Source organism: Ranitomeya imitator, chromosome 4 (assembly GCF_032444005.1).
Source record: "Ranitomeya imitator isolate aRanImi1 chromosome 4, aRanImi1.pri, whole genome shotgun sequence".
Classification (NCBI taxonomy): Eukaryota; Metazoa; Chordata; class Amphibia; order Anura; family Dendrobatidae; genus Ranitomeya; species Ranitomeya imitator.
In genome coordinates, this window is record NC_091285.1 from 595,062,618 (window position 1) to 595,083,488 (window position 20,871).

The 20,871-nt window shown below is 52.2% G+C and overlaps 1 long non-coding RNA gene across 1 annotated transcript; it reads left to right on the top strand.

The window, feature by feature from the left end:
* The first annotated feature begins 19,580 nt into the window (after nucleotides 1–19,580).
* On the top strand, nucleotides 19,581–20,528 carry LOC138674282 (uncharacterized). Its single transcript, XR_011320576.1, has 3 exons — nucleotides 19,581–19,621; nucleotides 19,716–19,862; nucleotides 20,333–20,528. It is a non-coding gene; the product is annotated as an uncharacterized lncRNA (long non-coding RNA).
* Nucleotides 20,529–20,871: the final 343 nt, after the last annotated feature.

Here is a 20,871-nt window from a genome sequence, read left to right on the forward strand (position 1 = left end):
GTCTGAAGAAGCAGGAAGGAGGTGAGTGAGAGGCGATGATATGCACTGCGCATGCCCATGGATCCCTGGCCCGCAGTGGGACTACATTAGATGACACTGCAAGGTTGGATCTCGGGCAGCTTGGACGCACAGGCACTGCCAGCCTGACACCTACATGATGTCAGAAGACGGGCACCGCTAACTGTGCATGGCCAAGGGATAACATTACAGTGCGGGCTCCGTGACAGAACCAAACAACGTTGAGGAGGTGGTGCCCGGCACCAAGGGGGTTGGAATGACGGCTGTGCTGTGTCACATTACAAAGGAAAGTCCCACTTCCGGGATGGTTTGACGGTGTGAGGGGACACATTATATGAGTGTGTACTTCAGCGTTTGCAAGGAGCATAATTTTCGGAGCCACCATTTTCCATGTGCAGTATTACTGCTGTACAAGATGGCTCTTTCAGCAACAAATGCCTGGGGGGGGGGGGTTAAAGGTTCCCTTTCAACTTGCTCCACTGCAGGCTTCGGCCTACACTCTGCTCCTCTTTGATTCCCTGGGTTTCAACACTGTCAGTTGCCACCTGGAAGTGTTGTCTACACAGAAAAAAACACTAGGTGATGTGTCAGTGGGGTTCAGCACCGCCAGCTGTTCCCCTGCTGTGTAGTCGGCAACGTGTCCAGCACAAGCCACGCTGGCACAACAGAACAAAAGCTGCCACCAGTGCAGGCTTCGGCCTACACTCTGCTCCTCTCCTCCTCCTGCTGACCCTGGGCTCAAACACCGCTAGTTTTTGCCCGGAAGTGCTAGCTGCACAGAGAAAAACACCAGCCAATGTGTTAGTGGGGTTCAGCAACGCCAGCTGTTCCCCTGCTGTGTAGCCGGCAACGTGACCTGCAAACGCCATGCAGGCACAGGAACTGAAATTAAAAGGGAACCTGGCCCCACCCCCCCAGGTGTTTCTATGTATAACAGCCACCTAGTACAGCAGTACTGCTGCATTTGTACAAGGTGGCTGACTTTTTCTCCTTGCCCACGTGGAACTCAACACGTACAAAATGTGTCTCATTGAGACCATTCCACTGTCCCTGAGGTGTGACTTTCCTTTGTAATGATACGCAGCACCCCCCTTGGTAGCGTTTCCCGTCTTTTGTCATCATGGTTAGCTGGCTGCGCCTGTGCATCCGCCCTGCTAGAAACAACGCCCCTCGTTGTCATATTTATTTTGTCAGCGAGGGTGTGGTTTATGGGCACGAGCAGTGCATATGTTCGCCTGTCTTAACTCATCTCCTTCCGCCTTCTTCAGACTGTGCGGCCTCCTGGCCGTGGTAGGCGATAAGGGATCAGCTGAGGCCGCCCAGTCTGGAGCAGGTGTAAGGACATGTGTAAGCGGCAAACCTATTTACTGCACAAGGCCACGAATCCCAGCCACGCAGTGTGATTTTTTGAAAACACACTGTGGGTCTGGGATTCATGTCCATCGCTAACCGCAACGGCCGACATGAAATGAGGTCAGAAGACAGGAAGCGCTCACAGCGCATGGCCAAGGGATCACAATAGCGCAGACTCCTGTACAGCAAATAACAACGCTCAGGAATCTGCGCCCAGTACCTAGGTGCAAATTTTGACACCTGTGCTGCGTCTCGTTAAAAAGACAAGTCACGCCTCCACAACTGTTTGACAGTATAATGGGGTAAATAGTGTACGTGTTTTAGTCAGCGTGTGCAAGGAGCAAAACAAATAGAGCAACCTTTTACTTGTGCAGCATTAATGCTGCACAAGGTGTGGCTCTTGTACCTTGCAACACCTGAGGGGGGGGTTAAAGGTAACCTTTGAAATTGGTTCAACTAGGCTTCGGCCTACACTCTGCTCCTCTACTCCTCCTGCTGACCCTGGGCTCATACACCGCTAGTTTTTGCCCGGAAATGCTAGCTGCACAGAGAAAAACACCAGCCAATGTGTTAGTGGGGTTCAGCACCGCCAGCTGTTCCCCTGCTGTGTAGTCGGCAACGTGTCCAGCACAAGCCACGCTGGCACAACAGAACAAAAGCTGCCACCAGTGCAGGCTTCGGCCTACACTTTGCTCCTCTCCTCCTCCTGCTGACCCTGGGCTCAAACAACGCCAGTTTCTGCCCGGACATGCTAGCTGCACAGAGAAAAACACCAGCCAATGTGTTAGTGGGGTTCAGCACCGCCTGCTGTTCCCCCGCTGTGTAGCCGGCATCGTGTCCAGCACAAGCCACGCTGGCACAACCGACCAAAAGCTGCCACCAGTGCAGGCTTCGTCCTACACTTTGCTCCTCTCCTCCTCCTCCTGCTGACCCTGGGCTCTAACACCGCTAGTTTTTGCCCGGACATGCAATCTGCACAGAGAAAAACACCAGTCAATGTGTCAGTGGGGTTCAGCAACGCCAGCTGTTCCCCTGCTGTGTAGCTTGCAACGTGACCTGCAAACGCCACGCAGGCACATGAACTGAAATTGAAGGGAGCCTGCCCCCCACCCCCCCAGGTGTTTCTATGTATAACAGCCACCTTGTACAGCAGTACTGCTGCATTTGTACAAGGTGGCTGACTTTTTCTCCTTGCACACGTGGAACTCAACAAGTACAAAATGTGTCTCATTACAGACCATTACAATGTCCCTGAGGTGTGACTTTCCTTTTTAATGACACGCAGCACCCCCATTGTTAGCGCTGCCCGTCTCCTGACATCATTGGTTGGCTGGCTGTGCCTGTGCGTCCCCCCTGCCCGACACAACGCCCCCCGTTGTCTCATATATTTTGACTGCGAGGGTGTGATTGATGGGCACGAGCAGTGCATATGTTCCCCTGTTTTCACTCCCCTCCTTCCGCCTTCTTCTGACTGTGCGGCCTCATGGCCGCGGCATGCGATAAGGGATCAGCTGAGGCCGCCCAGTCTGAAGCAGGTGTAAGGACATGTGTGAGCGGCGAACATATTTACTGCACAAGGCCACGAATCCCAGCACCGCAGTGTGACTTTAGGAAAAGCCACTGTGGGTCTGGGATTTATGGCCATCGTTAACCGCACCGGCCAACATGAAATGAGGTCATGAGACGGCCTGCACTAACAGGGTATTGCCAAGGGATAACACAAGAGCGCAGTTTCCTGTACTGCAAATAACAACGGTAAGGAATCTGCGCACAGCACCTAGGTGTAAATTTGTACACCTGTGCTGCGTCTCCTTAAAAAGACTAGTAGTCACGCCTCCACTACTGTTTGACAGTATAATGGGCTAAATAGTGTACGTGTTTAATTCAGCGTGTGCAAGGAGCAAAATTAAATAGAGCAACCTTTGACTTGTGCATCATTAATGCTGTTCAAGGTGTGGCTCTTGTACCTTGCAACACCTGAGGGGGGGGTTAAAGGTAACCTTTGAAATTGGTTCAACTAGGCTTCGGCCTACACTCTGCTCCTCTACTCCTCCTGCTGACCCTGGGCTCAAACACCGCTAGTTTTTGCCCGGAAATGCTAGCTGCACAGAGAAAAACACCAGCCAATGTGTTAGTGGGGTTCAGCACCGCCAGCTGTTCCCCTGCTGTGTAGTCGGCAACGTGTCCAGCACAAGCCACGCTGGCACAACAGAACAAAAGCTGCCACCAGTGCAGGCTTCGGCCTACACTTTGCTCCTCTCCTCCTCCTGCTGACCCTGGGCTCAAACAACGCCAGTTTCTGCCCGGACATGCTAGCTGCACAGAGAAAAACACCAGCCAATGTGTTAGTGGGGTTCAGCACCGCCTGCTGTTCCCCCGCTGTGTAGCCGGCATCGTGTCCAGCACAAGCCACGCTGGCACAACCGACCAAAAGCTGCCACCAGTGCAGGCTTCGTCCTACACTTTGCTCCTCTCCTCCTCCTCCTGCTGACCCTGGGCTCTAACACCGCTAGTTTTTGCCCGGACATGCAATCTGCACAGAGAAAAACACCAGTCAATGTGTCAGTGGGGTTCAGCAACGCCAGCTGTTCCCCTGCTGTGTAGCTTGCAACGTGACCTGCAAACGCCACGCAGGCACATGAACTGAAATTGAAGGGAGCCTGCCCCCCACCCCCCCAGGTGTTTCTATGTATAACAGCCACCTTGTACAGCAGTACTGCTGCATTTGTACAAGGTGGCTGACTTTTTCTCCTTGCACACGTGGAACTCAACAAGTACAAAATGTGTCTCATTACAGACCATTACAATGTCCCTGAGGTGTGACTTTCCTTTTTAATGACACGCAGCACCCCCATTGTTAGCGCTGCCCGTCTCCTGACATCATTGGTTGGCTGGCTGTGCCTGTGCGTCCCCCCTGCCCGACACAACGCCCCCCGTTGTCTCATATATTTTGACTGCGAGGGTGTGATTGATGGGCACGAGCAGTGCATATGTTCCCCTGTTTTCACTCCCCTCCTTCCGCCTTCTTCTGACTGTGCGGCCTCATGGCCGCGGCATGCGATAAGGGATCAGCTGAGGCCGCCCAGTCTGAAGCAGGTGTAAGGACATGTGTGAGCGGCGAACATATTTACTGCACAAGGCCACGAATCCCAGCACCGCAGTGTGACTTTAGGAAAAGCCACTGTGGGTCTGGGATTTATGGCCATCGTTAACCGCACCGGCCAACATGAAATGAGGTCATGAGACGGCCTGCACTAACAGGGTATTGCCAAGGGATAACACAAGAGCGCAGTTTCCTGTACTGCAAATAACAACGGTAAGGAATCTGCGCACAGCACCTAGGTGTAAATTTGTACACCTGTGCTGCGTCTCCTTAAAAAGACTAGTAGTCACGCCTCCACTACTGTTTGACAGTATAATGGGCTAAATAGTGTACGTGTTTAATTCAGCGTGTGCAAGGAGCAAAATTAAATAGAGCAACCTTTGACTTGTGCATCATTAATGCTGTTCAAGGTGTGGCTCTTGTACCTTGCAACACCTGAGGGGGGGGTTAAAGGTAACCTTTGAAATTGGTTCAACTAGGCTTCGGCCTACACTCTGCTCCTCTACTCCTCCTGCTGACCCTGGGCTCAAACACCGCTAGTTTTTGCCCGGAAATGCTAGCTGCACAGAGAAAAACACCAGCCAATGTGTTAGTGGGGTTCAGCACCGCCAGCTGTTCCCCTGCTGTGTAGTCGGCAACGTGTCCAGCACAAGCCACGCTGGCACAACAGAACAAAAGCTGCCACCAGTGCAGGCTTCGGCCTACACTTTGCTCCTCTCCTCCTCCTGCTGACCCTGGGCTCAAACAACGCCAGTTTCTGCCCGGACATGCTAGCTGCACAGAGAAAAACACCAGCCAATGTGTTAGTGGGGTTCAGCACCGCCTGCTGTTCCCCCGCTGTGTAGCCGGCATCGTGTCCAGCACAAGCCACGCTGGCACAACCGACCAAAAGCTGCCACCAGTGCAGGCTTCGTCCTACACTTTGCTCCTCTCCTCCTCCTCCTGCTGACCCTGGGCTCTAACACCGCTAGTTTTTGCCCGGACATGCAATCTGCACAGAGAAAAACACCAGTCAATGTGTCAGTGGGGTTCAGCAACGCCAGCTGTTCCCCTGCTGTGTAGCTTGCAACGTGACCTGCAAACGCCACGCAGGCACATGAACTGAAATTGAAGGGAGCCTGCCCCCCACCCCCCCAGGTGTTTCTATGTATAACAGCCACCTTGTACAGCAGTACTGCTGCATTTGTACAAGGTGGCTGACTTTTTCTCCTTGCACACGTGGAACTCAACAAGTACAAAATGTGTCTCATTACAGACCATTACAATGTCCCTGAGGTGTGACTTTCCTTTTTAATGACACGCAGCACCCCCATTGTTAGCGCTGCCCGTCTCCTGACATCATTGGTTGGCTGGCTGTGCCTGTGCGTCCCCCCTGCCCGACACAACGCCCCCCGTTGTCTCATATATTTTGACTGCGAGGGTGTGATTGATGGGCACGAGCAGTGCATATGTTCCCCTGTTTTCACTCCCCTCCTTCCGCCTTCTTCTGACTGTGCGGCCTCATGGCCGCGGCATGCGATAAGGGATCAGCTGAGGCCGCCCAGTCTGAAGCAGGTGTAAGGACATGTGTGAGCGGTGAACATATTTACTGCACAAGGCCACGAATCCCAGCACCGCAGTGTGACTTTAGGAAAAGCCACTGTGGGTCTGGGATTTATGGCCATCGTTAACCGCACCGGCCAACATGAAATGAGGTCATGAGACGGCCTGCACTAACAGGGTATTGCCAAGGGATAACACAAGAGCGCAGTTTCCTGTACTGCAAATAACAACGGTAAGGAATCTGCGCACAGCACCTAGGTGTAAATTTGTACACCTGTGCTGCGTCTCCTTAAAAAGACTAGTAGTCACGCCTCCACTACTGTTTGACAGTATAATGGGCTAAATAGTGTACGTGTTTAATTCAGCGTGTGCAAGGAGCAAAATTAAATAGAGCAACCTTTGACTTGTGCATCATTAATGCTGTTCAAGGTGTGGCTCTTGTACCTTGCAACACCTGAGGGGGGGGTTAAAGGTAACCTTTGAAATTGGTTCAACTAGGCTTCGGCCTACACTCTGCTCCTCTACTCCTCCTGCTGACCCTGGGCTCAAACACCACTAGTTTTTGCCCGGAAATGCTAGCTGCACAGAGAAAAACACCAGCCAATGTGTTAGTGGGGTTCAGCACCGCCAGCTGTTCCCCTGCTGTGTAGTCGGCAACGTGTCCAGCACAAGCCACGCTGGCACAACAGAACAAAAGCTGCCACCAGTGCAGGCTTCGGCCTACACTTTGCTCCTCTCCTCCTCCTGCTGACCCTGGGCTCAAACAACGCCAGTTTCTGCCCGGACATGCTAGCTGCACAGAGAAAAACACCAGCCAATGTGTTAGTGGGGTTCAGCACCGCCTGCTGTTCCCCTGCTGTGCAGCTTGCAACGTGACCTGCAAACGCCACGCAGGCACATGAACTGAAATTGAAGGGAGCCTGGCCCCCACCCCCAGGTGTTTCTATGTATAACAGCCACCTTGTACAGCAGTACTGCTGCATTTGTACAAGGTGGCTGATGTTTTCTCCTTGCCCACGTGGAACTCAACACGTACAAAATGTGTCTCTTTGAGACCATTCCACTGTCCCTGAGGTGTGACTTTCCTTTCTAATGATACGCAGCACCCCCCTTGGTAGCGCTTCCCGTCTTCTGACATCATTGGTTGGCTACTTGCACCTGTTCGTCCGCCCTGCCTGAATAAAATGCTCCTCGTTGTCTTAATTATTTTGACTGCGAGGGTGTGATTGATGGGCACGAGCAGTGGATATCTTCGCCTGTCTTAACTCATCTCCTTCCGCCTTCTTCAGACTGTGCAGCCTCATGGCCGCGGCATGCGAGAAGGGATCAGCAGAGGCCGCCCAGTCTGAAGCAGGTGTAAGGACGTGTGTGAGCGGCCAAAATATTTACTGCTCAAGGCCACGAATCCCAGCACCGCAGTGTGGCTTTATGAAAAGACACTGTGGGTCTGGGATTTATGGCCATCGTTAACCGCACCGGCCAACATGAAATGAGGTCATAAGATGGGCAGCGCTAACAGGGCATTGCCAAGGGATAACACAAGAGCGCAGACTCCTGTACAGCAAATAACAACGCTCAGGAAGCTGCGCCAAGCACCAAGGCGTTATTTTGGACACCTGTGCTGCGTCTCATCAAAAAACCAAGTCACGCATCCACTACAGTTTGACTGTAGAATGGGGTAAATTGTGTATGTCTTTCATTCAGCGTGTGCAAGTAGACAAATTAATAGAGCAACCTTTCACTTGTGCAGCATTAATACTGCACAAGGTGTGTCTCTTGTACATTGTAACACCTGAGGGGGGGGTTAAAGGTTTCCTTTGAAATTGGTTCAACTAGGCTTCGGCCTACACTCTGCTCCTCTCCTCCTCCTCCTGCTTCAACACGGGCTCTAACATCGCTAGTTTTTGCCCGCAAGTGCTAGCTGCACAGATAAAAACACACGCCATTGTGTTAGTGGGGTTCAGCAACGCCAGCTGTTCCCCCAGTGTGTAGCCAGCAAAGTGTCCTGCAAACGCAACGCAGACACAAAGCTGCCTCCAGTGCAGGCTTCGGCCTACACTCATCTCCCCCTGCTTACCCTTTGCTCCAACACCGCTAGTTGGGGCTCTAGGAAGACAATCTTTAATAGGCAAGGCAACGCATCCGGGTTCCAGCACCGCCAGCTGGTTCTCGGCAGTGTTCTTGTCACAGGTACTCCCTCGTGCCAAGCCTGGTTTCAGCACCGTCAGCTGTTTCCGGGTTGTGTCAACTTCACTGAGACGCCTATGCTTGCCCCGTCGTGGGGCGGTCGAGTTAGCCAACTCCAGGGTGCCTCCAGTTTAGGAGCTTCCTATGTGGGCTGCGTGAACTGGTAGTCAAGGCTGGTTCTGTAGTGCCAGTAGGCCCAGCTCCCCCTGTAGGACTGTTGGGGTTCGGTAACTGCGGCTGCCTCGCGGCCTAGCTGTTCTCTCCTCTCCTGTGGGCCTTGGGGTCCACCACCTGGTTCCAGCACCGTCAGCTGGTTCCGGGCCGAGCCTTTGGCTTAGGTGCCTCCTCCTGGGTATCCGAGTTCCGCCAACGCCAGGCGGTCCTTGGTAGTGCTTTTAAGCGCGGGCACCTACAGCTTAGTAACCGGGTTCCAGCACCGTCAGCTGGTCCTCGGTCGTGCCATTGGCTCTTGCACACTGGGGCAACGCATCCGGGTTCCAGCACCGCCAGCTGGTTCTCGGCAGTGTTCTTGTCACAGGTACTCCCTCGTGCCAAGCCTGGTTTCAGCACCGTCAGCTGTTTCCGGGTTGTGTCAACTTCACTGAGACACCTATGCTTGCCCCGTCGTGGGGCGGTCGAGTTAGCCAACTCCAGGGTGCCTCCAGTTTAGGAGCTTCCTATGTGGGCTGCGTGAACTGGTAGTCAAGGCTGGTTCTGTAGTGCCAGTAGGCCCAGCTCCCCCTGTAGGACTGTTGGGGTTCGGTAACTGCGGCTGCCTCGCGGCCTAGCTGTTCTCTCCTCTCCTGTGGGCCTTGGGGTCCACCACCTGGTTCCAGCACCGTCAGCTGGTTCCGGGCCGAGCCTTTGGCTTAGGTGCCTCCTCCTGGGTATCCGAGTTCCGCCAACGCCAGGCGGTCCTTGGTAGTGCTTTTAAGCGCGGGCACCTACAGCTTAGTAACCGGGTTCCAGCACCGTCAGCTGGTCCTCGGTCGTGCCATTGGCTCTTGCACACTGGGGCAACGCATCCGGGTTCCAGCACCGCCAGCTGGTTCTCGGCAGTGTTCTTGTCACAGGTACTCCCTCGTGCCAAGCCTGGTTTCAGTACCGTCAGCTGTTTCCGGGTTGTGTCAACTTCACTGAGACGCCTATGCTTGCCCCGTCGTGGGGCGGTCGAGTTAGCCAACTCCAGGGTGCCTCCAGTTTAGGAGCTTCCTATGTGGGCTGCGTGAACTGGTAGTCAAGGCTGGTTCTGTAGTGCCAGTAGGCCCAGCTCCCCCTGTAGGACTGTTGGGGTTCGGTAACTGCGGCTGCCTCGCGGCCTAGCTGTTCTCTCCTCTCCTGTGGGCCTTGGGGTCCACCACCTGGTTCCAGCACCGTCAGCTGGTTCCGGGCCGAGCCTTTGGCTTAGGTGCCTCCTCCTGGGTATCCGAGTTCCGCCAACGCCAGGCGGTCCTTGGTAGTGCTTTTAAGCGCGGGCACCTACAGCTTAGCAACCGGGTTCCAGCACCGTCAGCTGGTCCTCGGTCGTGCCATTGGCTCTTGCACACTGGGGCAACGCATCCGGGTTCCAGCACCGCCAGCTGGTTCTCGGCAGTGTTCTTGTCACAGGTACTCCCTCGTGCCAAGCCTGGTTTCAGCACCGTCAGCTGTTTCCGGGTTGTGTCAACTTCACTGAGACGCCTATGCTTGCCCCGTCGTGGGGCGGTCGAGTTAGCCAACTCCAGGGTGCCTCCAGTTTAGGAGCTTCCTATGTGGGCTGCGTGAACTGGTAGTCAAGGCTGGTTCTGTAGTGCCAGTAGGCCCAGCTCCCCCTGTAGGACTGTTGGGGTTCGGTAACTGCGGCTGCCTCGCGGCCTAGCTGTTCTCTCCTCTCCTGTGGGCCTTGGGGTCCACCACCTGGTTCCAGCACCGTCAGCTGGTTCCGGGCCGAGCCTTTGGCTTAGGTGCCTCCTCCTGGGTATCCGAGTTCCGCCAACGCCAGGCGGTCCTTGGTAGTGCTTTTAAGCGCGGGCACCTACAGCTTAGCAACCGGGTTCCAGCACCGTCAGCTGGTCCTCGGTCGTGCCATTGGCTCTTGCACACTGGGGCAACGCATCCGGGTTCCAGCACCGCCAGCTGGTTCTCGGCAGTGTTCTTGTCACAGGTACTCCCTCGTGCCAAGCCTGGTTTCAGCACCGTCAGCTGTTTCCGGGTTGTGTCAACTTCACTGAGACGCCTATGCTTGCCCCGTCGTGGGGCGGTCGAGTTAGCCAACTCCAGGGTGCCTCCAGTTTAGGAGCTTCCTATGTGGGCTGCGTGAACTGGTAGTCAAGGCTGGTTCTGTAGTGCCAGTAGGCCCAGCTCCCCCTGTAGGACTGTTGGGGTTCGGTAACTGCGGCTGCCTCGCGGCCTAGCTGTTCTCTCCTCTCCTGTGGGCCTTGGGGTCCACCACCTGGTTCCAGCACCGTCAGCTGGTTCCGGGCCGAGCCTTTGGCTTAGGTGCCTCCTCCTGGGTATCCGAGTTCCGCCAACGCCAGGCGGTCCTTGGTAGTGCTTTTAAGCGCGGGCACCTACAGCTTAGCAACCGGGTTCCAGCACCGTCAGCTGGTCCTCGGTCGTGCCATTGGCTCTTGCACACTGGGGCAACGCATCCGGGTTCCAGCACCGCCAGCTGGTTCTCGGCAGTGTTCTTGTCACAGGTACTCCCTCGTGCCAAGCCTGGTTTCAGCACCGTCAGCTGTTTCCGGGTTGTGTCAACTTCACTGAGACGCCTATGCTTGCCCCGTCGTGGGGCGGTCGAGTTAGCCAACTCCAGGGTGCCTCCAGTTTAGGAGCTTCCTATGTGGGCTGCGTGAACTGGTAGTCAAGGCTGGTTCTGTAGTGCCAGTAGGCCCAGCTCCCCCTGTAGGACTGTTGGGGTTCGGTAACTGCGGCTGCCTCGCGGCCTAGCTGTTCTCTCCTCTCCTGTGGGCCTTGGGGTCCACCACCTGGTTCCAGCACCGTCAGCTGGTTCCGGGCCGAGCCTTTGGCTTAGGTGCCTCCTCCTGGGTATCCGAGTTCCGCCAACGCCAGGCGGTCCTTGGTAGTGCTTTTAAGCGCGGGCACCTACAGCTTAGTAACCGGGTTCCAGCACCGTCAGCTGGTCCTCGGTCGTGCCATTGGCTCTTGCACACTGGGGCAACGCATCCGGGTTCCAGCACCGCCAGCTGGTTCTCGGCAGTGTTCTTGTCACAGGTACTCCCTCGTGCCAAGCCTGGTTTCAGCACCGTCAGCTGTTTCCGGGTTGTGTCAACTTCACTGAGACGCCTATGCTTGCCCCGTCGTGGGGCGGTCGAGTTAGCCAACTCCAGGGTGCCTCCAGTTTAGGAGCTTCCTATGTGGGCTGCGTGAACTGGTAGTCAAGGCTGGTTCTGTAGTGCCAGTAGGCCCAGCTCCCCCTGTAGGACTGTTGGGGTTCGGTAACTGCGGCTGCCTCGCGGCCTAGCTGTTCTCTCCTCTCCTGTGGGCCTTGGGGTCCACCACCTGGTTCCAGCACCGTCAGCTGGTTCTCGGCAGTGTCTTTTGCTCTTGTACCTTCTGCTCCCCATCCTGGTTCCAGTACCGTCAGCTGGTTCCAGGCAGAGCCTTTGGCTTAGGTGCCTCCTTCTGGGTATCCAAGTTCCACCAATGTCAGGTGGTCCTTGGTAGTGCTTTCAGGCACGGGTACCTCCTGCTTAGTAACCGGGTTCCAGTAACGTCAGCTGGTCCTTGGTAGTTCCATTGGCTCTTGGACATTCGGCTACCCATCCGGGTTCCAGTACCGTCAGCTGGTTCTCGGCAGTGTCTTTTGCTCTTGTACCTTCTGCTCCCCATCCTGGTTCCAGTAACGTCATCTGGTTCCGGGCAGAGCCTTTGGCTTAGGTGCCTCCTTCTGGGTATCCGAGTTCCGCCAACGTCAGGCGGTCCTTGGTAGTGCTTTTTAGCACGGGTACCTCCTGCTTAGTAACCGGGTTCCAGTAACGTCAGCTGGTCCTCGGTAGTTCCATAGGCTCTTGAACCTTCGGGTAGCCATCCGAGTTCCAGTTCCATCAGCTGGTTCTTGGCATTTTCTCAGCCTTCTTGTACCTTCTGCTACATTTCCAAGTTGAAGACCCTAACGTCGACAACCCGGAAGACCACCCCGATGACGACGACCCGGAAGACCACCCCGATGACGACGACGACGACGACGGCGGAGACGACGACGGCTGAGACGACGACGGCGGAGATGACGACACTGGAGACGAAGACCCTGGAGACGACAACATGGAAGACCGAGAAGCAGAAGAACAAGAGGCTGCAGAACAAAGAGCAGAAGAACATTAAGCATAAGACTTAATATCAGAGCAAAAGATATTATCTAAATTATATGCAGAAGAAGACTAAGCAGTGTATGGGGGTGAGTCCGTTCCTCCTCGTGGTGCCCCTGGATAAAGCCTGATGCTGCAGGCCAAACTGAACGCGGACAAATGTAACTTTTGTGACTGGCAGAACGGAAGGTGTAATCTTCCAACTTTTATAGATAACAACTACGGGAATGCCTGTCACAAATGAGAATATGATGAAGAAGTAGAATAGGAAGAATAATAACAGTGGAATAAAAAGAATATGTAGAATAGGAAGAATAATAATAGTTGAAGAAAATGAATATGAAGAATGTAATAAAAAAAAAAAATAGGTAGAAGATGAAGAAGAAGATGAATAAGGTGAAGAAGTTGATGTCAAGGATGCTGATGATGATGAAGATGAAAGTGTGGGAAAAGAAAAAAAAAAAAGAAAAAAAAGAAGGGGAAGGGCGTGGAATAGTGAAACATCAATATCTGACAAAATAAAAAAAATTTACATACTCAATATCTTTTTCAATCCGAACGTCTTTAAAAAAAAAAAAAAACATGCTATTCTATTTGATTGGACTAATCCTCATTGCCTTTAATGTCTCCGCCACCTCCCCCATACATCCTACATTATTCTTAGTTGTTTTCCTTCAGGTAGAATGAACCTACAAGGAAAGAAAGGGTTTATTTTAATTCCGATATTTTGGTCCCATTGACTTGCATTGGGATCGGGTATCGGTATTGGCGATATCCGATATTTTTTGAATATCGGCCGATCCAAACCGATACCGATACTTTCCGATATCGGAAGGTATCGCTCAACACTAATGCCCAGTCATCCTGCCTGGCAGAAACAAAATGTCGTAAATATGTGACCAAGGTCTGGTTGGCCCTCTCTACCAACCCATTCGTCTCGGGATGATATGCCAAAGAGAGATTTAACTCAATACTGAGTAGACGACAAAGCTCTCTCCAGAATCGAGACGCAAACTGGGGACCCCGGTCACTAACAATTTTGTCTGGCATACCGTGTAGGCGAAAGATATGCTTGTCGAACAAGACAGCCAACGCCCGTGCAGAAGGTAGCCGTGGAAGAGGCACCAAGTGCACCATTTTGGAAAAATGGTCGGTGATCACCCAGATAATGGTGCAGTTACGAGACTTGGGTAGGCCCACCACAAAGTCCATCCCGACCATCTCCCAGGGCCTGTCCGCCACCGGCAGAGGATAAAGCAAACCAGCTGGCCGTTGCCGAGGAGTCTTGTTCTTGGCGCAAGAGACACACGCCTGAACATACTCTGCGACATCACGAGCCATATGCGGCCACCAGTATGTCCTCGCCAGTAACTCAGATGTCCTTTTGGTACCAAAATGTCCACCCACCCTGGACGAGTGTGCCCAAGAGAGAACCTCCGGTCGCAAACTGTATGGAACAAAAGTCTTGCCCGGGGGCACAGACTCTAGTGAAACCGGGGCCACAGTTCTCAAACTCTCGGTGGGGACAATAAGCCGAGGCTCCTCCTCCTCCTCCGCAGATGACACAACGGAGCGAGAGAGAGCGTCAGCCCGAATGTTCTTCTCCCCAGAAAGAAAATGGAGGGTGAAATGAAATCGGGAGAAGAATAAGGACCATCTGGCCTGGCGAGAATTCAACCGCTGGGCTGTCTGCAGGTACACCAAATTTTTATGGTCTGTGAAGACTTGGAAGGGAAAACGTGCTCCCTCCAAGAGATGTCTCCACTCCGAGAAAGCCAACTTCATGGCTAGCAACTCCCTGTCCCCGATGGAATAATTCCTCTCTGCTGGTGAAAAGGTCTTGGAGAAAAAGAAGCAAGGATGCTTCCGACCTTGAGCATCCTTTTGGAAGAGGACTGCTCCAGCACCAACAGAAGAGGCATCCACCTCCATGATAAATGGCTTATCAACATTGGGGCGATGTAGGATGGGAGCGCTAGCGAAGTGTGACTTTATAGAGTTAAAGGCCTTGGAGACCTCCTCAGACCATAATTTGGGATTCGCCCCCTTCTTGGTGAGGGCAACCAAGAGAGCTACCAAAGTTAAGAAGTGCGGAATGAACTGGCGATAATAATTAATGAACCCCATAAAGCGCTGCACCGCTTTAAGAGAATGGGGTTCCTGCCAGTCCATCACAGCCTGTAGTTTAGCAGGATCCATAGCCAATCCCTGGGCAGAGATGATGTAGCCTAGGAAAGGCAAGGACTCCTGCTCAAACATACACTTCTCCAACTTGGCATAGAGGGAGTTTGCCCGTAGGAGGTCGAAGACTTTGCAAACATCTCTCCGGTGGGAGTCAATATCTGGAGAGTAGATGAGAATATCATCCAGATAGACTACGACTGAGGTGGAAAGCATATCCCGGAAGATATCGTTCACAAAGTCTTGGAAAACGGCCGGGGCATTACAGAGCCCGAAGGGCATCACCAGATATTCATAGTGCCCATCCCTGGTGTTAAAAGCCGTCTTCCATTCGTCCCCCTCACGGATGCGAATCAGGTTGTAAGCACCGCGCAGATCTAGTTTAGTAAATACCCTTGCTCCCCGAAGCCTATCGAAGAGCTCAGATATCAAGGGCAGAGGATACTTATTTTTAACGGTGATGGCGTTAAGACCCCTGTAGTCTATGCATGGACGTAGTTCCCCATTCTTCCTCTGTACGAAGAAGAACCCTGCCCCAGCAGGTGACACTGACTTCCTAATAAATCCTCTTGCCAGATTTTCCTGGATGTACTGTGACATTGCCTCCATCTCCGGGAGAGATAGCGGATAGACTCGACCCCGAGGAGGCTCAGCACCAGGCAAGAGATCAATAGGACGGTCATAGGGGCGATGGGGCGGAAGGATCTCCACCGCCTTTTTGGAGAACACGTCTGCATAAGACCAATACTGCTTGGGGAGAGAGGAAAGATCTGCGGGTACCTCAGTAGTAGCAACCTGAACGCACTCCCTCTGACACCTACCCCAACAAGATTCGCCCCATCCCAGGATTCTGCCAGAGGACCACTCGATATGAGGAGAGTGGTACCGTAGCCAAGGTATTCCCAACAGGACCTCATCAATTCCCTCAGGAATGACGAGCAGAGATATAATCTCCTGATGAGATGGCGACATGGACAGAGTAAACGGGATGGTCTGGTGTGTTATCTGTGAGGGCAGTGTCGACCCATTCACCACTCGTACCGTTACTGGTTGAGCTAGCATAACCAGGGGTATTGCGTGACGTTGGGCGAAGGCAGAAGACATAAAATTGCCCTCCGCCCCAGAATCCACGCAGAGCTCTACCGAGTGGGAGAATGAGCCTATAGTAATTGTCCTCTTAAAGGACAATTTAGAGGCAAACGTCGCCGTGTCTAGTGCACCTCCACCTACTACCACTAGACGCTGACGTTTCCTCGACCGCTGAGAACATCTGGTGGCTAGATGTCCCGACTGCTGGCATACATGACAGACCTTGAGTGCACCTGCGGTCCGGGACTTAGATCCCGCTTGTGACACTTCCCTGGCCTCATGTGACTCAGGAACCAGAACCGGAGATTCCAGAGGTTTGGCGAAGGTAGGAGCCAGCCGAAACCTCTGCCTACACTGGGCTCGCTCTAACCTCCGCTCGTTAAAACGGAGGTCAATTCGAGTGGAGACAGTTATTAACTCCTCCAGTGTGGCAGGAATCTCCCTAGTGGCCAGAGCGTCCTTAACGTGGTCAGCCAGGCCCCTCCAAAATATGGGGATAAGAGCTTTATCCAACCAATCCAGCTCAGAAGCTAAAGTGCGGAATTGGACGGCAAAATGACTGACCAAGGACTCACTCTGAGTTAATGCCAGCAGTTGGAGCGCAGTATTATGGGTGACTTGAGGTCCTAAAAAGACCTGTTTCAGAGTGCTCAGAAACAGCGGAGCACTCTGCACCACATGATCGCCACGCTCCCACAGCGGCGTAGCCCATTCCAACGCCCTGTCCGACAAGAGAGACACTATAAATCCCACCTTAGCCCGCTCTGTGGGAAAACGTGCAGCAAGGAGCTCGAGGTGAATAGAGCACTGACTCACACATCCCCTACAAAATTTGCTATCACCAGAAAATTTTTCTGGCAGCGGGAGGTGAGAAAATGTCGGAGCAGGGGTGGCAATGGGCAAAATTGCTGCAGCCACGCTGGCAGCCTGTACAGCAACTGCGGTAACATCCACAGCTGAGGTTGCGCTCTCAAGAGCCGCCAACCTACCCTCCAGCTGCTGGATATACCGCAAGGATTGCTGTTTGTCTGTCATTACTAGCCAGACCCTGGCGCTAGTGTAATGTTAGGGCTAGCGGAATGCACCAAATAATAAGACAGATGGAGTATGGTGCGTTCGCAGCCCGGGGTCCACCGTGCAGAGATGGAACCTGCTGCCAAGTAATGACGGACTATATGGCGGTACTCATAAGTATACACACGTGGGTTAAACTTCACCCAGCATGAAAGAAGCGATCCTGTTGCGTCACAGGACCGCGGTACCGCACATAGAGCGCGAGCAAGTAGTCAGCGAACTCAACCCCAACTAGGATTGAAGTCCGATTAGACCCTTGCTGGCACAACACCGCAACTGGGTGTGTAAGGAAACTCAATAACAATTTTAAGGCATAAGAGTGCATGCGGTGCCGCACTGACGAACGCCACTAACCACCCAGGCTTGGGTAAGGAAAGCACAGAGGAAGTGCACGGCGCCGTACTGGCGGTCACAGCAACTGGACGCTGTAATGTGCGATTAGTGCTGTAGGCTAAGTCGGGCGCTAGATAGCAACCATACACCTTCCGCGAACAGACATTCAATAGGGTAGGGGTATCCAAGGACGACTTGCACTCACAACATACACACATTAACAATTGTACACTAGCGCATGGCCGTGCGGTCATGCGCAGTTTATATAGTTGCAGCACAGGAAGTGGCCACAGAAACTTTGCCCTTCCAAGACCTGCCAAGAGGACCAATGGAATGTGCTGCAGAGCCTGAGCACATGACCCTCGATCTCCAACGGGAGATCTTGCCCTGGGCATGCTCAGTGTGTGCAGACAAGGACTTAGTCCCAGAGAAGTCCGCTCGCTGCTGACCAGCACTGGCTTTAATGGCAGGAGCTGAAGAAGCAGCAGTAGCTCTCTGTACAGAGTGAGACTGAGCAAGACGCTGGGAATGATGTCCTTGCTGAGCAGACTCCACTGCGGCTAGATGAGAATGGGAGACCGCAGCGGAGATGGCTCGAGATTCTCCCTGTGGAGAAGCGGGAACTCGAGACCTAACAGATACACTGCCAATTTTGCAAGTTTTCCCACCTACAAAGCATGGAGAGGTCGGTAATTTTTATCGTAGGTACACTCCAACTGTGAAAGGAAAAATTTAAAAAAAAATTACATTGTATGATTTTAACATAATTAATTTGCATTTTATTGCATGAAATAAGTATTTGATCACTCATCAACCAGTAAGAATTCTGCCCCTTAACAGACCTGTTAGCTTACCTTAAAGAAGCCTTCCTGCTCTGCACTCATTACCTGTATTAATTGCACCTATTTGAACTCATTAACTGTGTAAAAGACACCTGCCCACACACTCAATCACATTCTAACCTCTCCACCATGGCCAAGACCAAATAGCTGTATAAGGACACCAGTGACAACATTGTAGACCTGCATAAGGCTGGGATGGGGCTACAGGACAATAGGAGAGCAGCTTTCCATAACTAAGAATCCTAATTCACACCTAGGTGCTGACACTGTTCGCAACAGACTCCAGATTAAACTTGAACTTCCTTTTATTTCAGAGTTTCTGTGGAACATTATAGTACAGGACAGTTGTTCAATTTCAATGGACTTTGTTGACGGCTAATTAGCAGACACATATGGTTAACTTTTGGGGTATTTTCAAAATAATTGAGGACAGACTATTCCTCTGAGTTCATTGAGGCCACATTGGGACTGAATAAGGATACTGGTATTTGATTATGGAATAGGAGTAATTGTTTGCAAGATTGTAAACTGCTGTGCTGAACCACAGGCTAGCCCATATGTTACACTCATATAATCAATCCAGTTTTCAGGGTGTAAACAGGTAAGGGTATGTTCACACGTTCCTGATTTCCATCCTTTTTTTTCAGGACTGAAACCGCAGGTCTTTGCAGAAAACGCAGGTGCGTTTTTTGGTGCGTTTTTGGTACGTTTTTGGTGCGTTTTCTGATGCGTTTTTTGATGCGGTTTTTAGTGCGTTTTTTGATGCAGTTTTCTCTGCAGATTGTCTGTGTTTGACACAAATAAAGCTTTCTGCAGTGGGGGAAAAAAAAAAAAAAATGATGTCATTTCCTTGTCCAACCCTTTTCTTCTTCCATCCTCCATTTTGGAACTTACACATCAAAATGAGTGGACGTGCTGAGCGTCGGCCAGATGACAGCCCACGGATCCAGCTCCGCACGCCACACCGGATTGCGATCCTGGGGTTGATGCTTCTAATTCTGAATGGACATGCACGTCAGGTAAGCAGATGTCTGTTTGTTTTATATATTGGGTTATGGGTACATGTCCACGTTCTGGAAACGCTGTATGTTTGGCGCTGCATGTGGCCGCAGCGCCAAACATGGAGCGTCCACATGTAACAGCATAGTGGAGGTGATTTCATGAAATCACGTGTCCACTGTGTGTCATCCGTCAGCCCTGCGACTCCGGACATGCTGCGTGTCTTTTATGATCACAGCATGTCCGTGTTCCTTGTTGAGAAGCTGCGGCTCCGCAAGGAATAAAACCGGGCCCTATGCGTGAGGTGCGATGATGCCGGATTTGTACAATGAACACATCTGGCATCATCACATCCCAGTAGGGGGTGGGGCTTCCTGAACGTGGACACGTACCCTTACATAATCCGCATTGTTTTCCAGGCATGTTTGATATATTTTTCTAATTGTTGTGTTTTCAAAATATTTTTTTATTTTTTTATTTTAGAGGCAGCGGCGGCAGAGAAGGCGTGCGCAGAAACGAATGTGGGTGCACCCGCTTGTAGCAGAGCGAACAGAGAAGGGGCACTTTTATGTGCTGTACAATGATTTGAGGAGGTAAGTAGAAATATATTGAATGACTAATTTACAATTTTTTTGCTAGCAATACTTGTGAAGTAACCCTTTTTTGTGTTTCTTTTTCAATTTTCAGATATCCTGAAAAATTTATATCGTTTTGTCGGTTACCAATTATGGCATTCGACAGACTGCTCACCATCCTGGCACCCCATTTAACACTGCAAGACACAGTGATGAGGAAGTCCATCTCTGCAGAGGAAAGGCTGCTCATCACCTTGCGGTAAGTAACAATTTTTGGGGGGGAATGTCGTTAGGTCTCTATTTTACACGTCTCTGTGTCCAGTATGTGTGATTAAACCCACCCAGTCCTCCTGTTGGACAGGGGGCACACATCCACACACACACGTGAGATACGGGCGAGTGTTGCATGGTAATCCCCGGCCCTGCTGCCTGCACTCTGGAGCGGAGTGTGCACCCACATACCAATACATGGAGCCGCACGCTCCACAACGGAGTGCATGCAGCAGGTCCGGGGATTACCATGCAACACTCGGTCATATCTCGCATGCGTGTGTGCACAAGTCCCATCAGGCCTTTTATTAATGTTTTTACACCCTTTGTGTTGTGCTGGGTGTTAATGCCATCATTATTGAATGGTGCTGGACGCATATTATAGCGGCCCTAACTTGTGACATGTTGTAATTACCTTTTTGTGTGACATTTCAAATTTTCTTTTTTGTTTCTTTCCAGATTTTTGGCCACAGGAGAGAGCTATACATCCCTGCACCTCCAATTTAGAGTTGGTAAATCTACCATCTCTAACATTGTGAGGTGTACATGTACCGTCATCTGGCAGAAGTTGCAGCCCATGGTGATGCCTTCCCCAACCGAGGAGACTTGGCTGCAGGTTGCAGCAGGCTTTCAGTCTGTGGCCAATTTCCCAAATTGCATAGGTGCAGTCGATGGTAAACATGTAAGGGTTCAGCAGCCACCACGATCAGGATCACGCTTCTTTAATTATAAGAAGTATTTTTCAGTGGTCCTGATGGCGGTGGCTGATGCACATTACAAATTTGTTGCCATTGATGTTGGTGCCTATGGTAATACTGGGGATTCTCGGGTGTTGCGAACGTCACAGATTGGGATGCAAATTCTTCGAGATGGCGGCACGCTCCCAGCCCCAAGACCTTTGCCGGGTTCCACACATCCAGTGCCCTTTGTGATGGTATCGGATGAGGCATTTCCCTTAACGACAACCCTGCTGCGCCCATACCCACGAAGGGGACTGG